This window comes from Bison bison, unplaced genomic scaffold, assembly GCF_000754665.1.
Source record: "Bison bison bison isolate TAMUID 2011002044 unplaced genomic scaffold, Bison_UMD1.0 scf7180017864363, whole genome shotgun sequence".
In the NCBI taxonomy this organism is placed as follows: Eukaryota; Metazoa; Chordata; class Mammalia; order Artiodactyla; family Bovidae; genus Bison; species Bison bison.
In genome coordinates, this window is record NW_011494935.1 from 1,492,525 (window position 1) to 1,495,800 (window position 3,276).

The 3,276-nt window shown below is 41.2% G+C and overlaps 1 pseudogene; it reads right to left on the bottom strand.

Moving 5' to 3' along the window:
- Positions 1-501: 501 nt before the first annotated feature.
- LOC104999729 lies at positions 502-1,904 on the bottom strand (annotated as a pseudogene).
- Positions 1,905-3,276: the final 1,372 nt, after the last annotated feature.

The following is a 3,276-nucleotide window of genomic DNA, read 5'->3' on the forward strand; positions in this document are numbered from 1 at the left end:
TCCTAGAATTTAGATGGAGTGCTGGGACATGCAGACAGGAAGCGATTGGTTAAACTCAGCCCTGCACCAGGTAACCTTCCTCTTTCTTGACTGAATAGCTCTGCAGTACACAAATATCCCAAAACACAAAATTAACAGTGGTTTCCAGTCTAAGCTGAAAACTTAGTTTGGAGACTTAGTATGGAAGTATTCATACTTGATACTTGAAGGAAGTGATCCTTCAATAGGATCATTAGTTATCTGTATCTTTCATTCCCAAATTGGGCTTTTGAAGGTGAGATCACCCAAAGGGAGAATAGTATCTGTTGTGCCAGTGTTATCCCAATGAGCCACATGAAGTATAGAGCTCTGCTTTTACTCTGTAGGCACAGAGAACCCCAATAGCTGAGAAAAAGAGATAGGTGTCTTATAAAGCAAGATGAAATCTCCTTATTCAGTGACTTTAGATACATTAAATCTAAATAGAGAAATGTGGACCAGTGGATATCAGAATCTTGCCATCTTATCAATCAAGTAAAGACCCTAGCTTTTTTTTTTTTTTTTTACCTTAAGAAAATCAATAGCTTTATTTTTCTTCAATATACATATAGAAAACCAGTCTGAGAAGAAGTTTCACGAGATAGACCAGAGGATTATATACAAACTCAGGAATTCCAGATCAGCAAGACAAAGTGCACAGACGACACACTCTTCCACAGGGCCCTGGAGCTTAGGACTGTCCCAACAGAGGTGAGGCAAGCTCCTGGATGGCTTTTGAGTTCAGCTGAGGAATTGTGCTGATCTTCAGGAGTTTGCCACTTGCATACTTATTCTTGATGGTGGTGAACTTGGTCATGTTCTTGTTGACGCGCCCAGTGTTTTTGGCCTTGTGCCGCATGACCTTCAGCACCTCTCTCTATATATAGCCAGTGTAATACTGCTGCTTTAAGTTCCATTTTTCTTGGTTAGAACCTTCTGGGACAGGCAGGAAGTGCCTGCCGCCACCTTAAAATGGTGATAGTGCACCATGTCATAGTTAACGAGAGTCAGCTCCATCAAGTATTTGGCTGAAGTGTGCTATTCAACATCCATATTCCCGGCTTTCGATGCCTGCCTTAGAAATGTAGCGGCAACGGTTGACTCAGCTCAAATTTCAATTCTTTCAAAATCAGAGTGTACATTTCTCAAATTTGAGAACTGGTGTAAGCATTGTTGGTGATGTAAACAAAGCCTTCAATGTTTGGAGAAAACATTTCCTCATACTTGGAAGCCAAGAGCAGTGCCATAAGGCCAACCAGCGGAAGCTTCTTCGGAGAGACTGGCTGAGCCTGTAAATATCGGCCCATGATGGCAACACACATGTACAGCGTTTCCTGCAGCAGCCTGAACTTGGAGTGCACTGGCACCAGCCAGTCCACCAGGATGGCACACATGCAGCCATTTATATCTCTCCCATCTAAGAAATGTGGGTTTATGGACTGTAGCACCTCAAGCTGCCTTAGATACTGGTAGATATCCTTCACGTAGTCACTGCAGAGCTGAGAGTTCTCCCAGTCTTCAATATCAATATCCTCAATTTTGTAGAGCAAGGCATCAGAGAAAGCTTGGCAGAGGTTCTCTTCCTTCATGGAGACGTCCTGAGGTGTGGGAGAAGGACCCTTTGGAGCCAACACTTCCATCTGCACTGGTTTCACAGAAGCAGTAGGTTTCAGGTGCTTGTTGACATTTGTTGTTTTGGTGGGTGGAAAAAGTGCTTTAGTGTTCTGGATTTTCTGAGCTGCTTGTATGGCTCGGGTTGTAACCCAATTTCCAATTTCTTCTAAAACTTCCCACCTGATAGTCACATGACTTTTAGGTTTAGAATTAACTCCTGTGTCATTATTCTCTAAATCGGTGGATGCTGTCGGGCGTTGGAACAGCACCATGAGGAAACGGACAGGCAAGAGTGGCAGCCCCGCCTAGGGGAAGACGCAGGCTGGACACGGAGAACACTGTGCTATTAGGACTGCCAAGACCCTAGTTTTTAATGACTATCTTAGGCTACCTTGATCTCTGCAGAATAAGGTAGAATGGACCATTTATTCCTCCTTGAAATTCAATTTTTCCTTGACTTCTGTAACACCATAGACTTGCTTTTATTATTTCTGGTTGCCTCTTCTCACTACGTTCTTTGTGGCTTCCTCTTCTTCCACCTCTCCTTTTAATGTTGGGTATTACAAGATTTTGTCTTGATATATCCCTCTGCTTGTTTTATAAACTCTTCCTAGTCAACTTTACTATGGCAGTCATCAGCTGTTCCCCCAGTATCCATCCACCCTTCCTTTAGTAAAAGCAAATTGATTTCTTTTGATAGGATGAATAAAACCTCTACGTCTCTCAGCATATGTGATTCTGATGTACCGGTAAATAACAACCAGAATTCAGGGTGGGAGGAAGCCATAATTTGTAATATTTCTTTGGTGTAAATACTCTCACCACCATCAAAGCCTACTAATTCAGGACATATTAAATGAACACCTAATACGTGCCAGAAGGTGCTGTTTAGAGATTGGCAATCCACAATGTGAAAAGGACCAAATTATCTCTGAGCTCATGGAGTTTATATTCTAGTTATACAGACAGGTAATAAATAATTAAATACCTAAATTACATAACAAGATAATATCATGTAGTGATAAAGTAGAATAAAGATGAGATGAGTGACTCAGGTGGGGAGCTATCTTAGACAGTGTGGTCAGAAAATCTTCTCTGGAAACTGATGGTTGAGTTGAGACCTGAATGAGGAGACATAAACCATGAAAGACCTGGGGGAACAGCCCAAACTTTCAGCCATGGAACTTTTGCTTGAACTGTTTGGAAAGAGATGGTCTTTTTTTGTGTGGTTAGTAAACTTGTAGGATGTCAACCAGGAGGCGCTGATATCCATTTCCTCACCTAGACAGGATAGAAGCAGAGATAAAAGATGGAGATGGAGAGAGACAGATTCCTGGTGGTAACATTTGGATGTGAACATTTGGACATCTTTACCCAGCTGTATCTAAAGCCAGCATATCTTGGTACTTTTAAAGCATATGAGCCAATAAATACCCTCCACACAATTTGTGTCTTTACTAATATACATATCTCTCCCATCTCTTCAAATACTATTTATAGATATACAACATGAATAAATACTATTTATTCATATACAATATTGAATGACTCCAAAATCTCTATCTAGATTGGGCCTGATTCTAAAATCCAGACACGTGTGCATACATAGAGCTGAATAGATGCCTACTAGGTATCTTTACATGC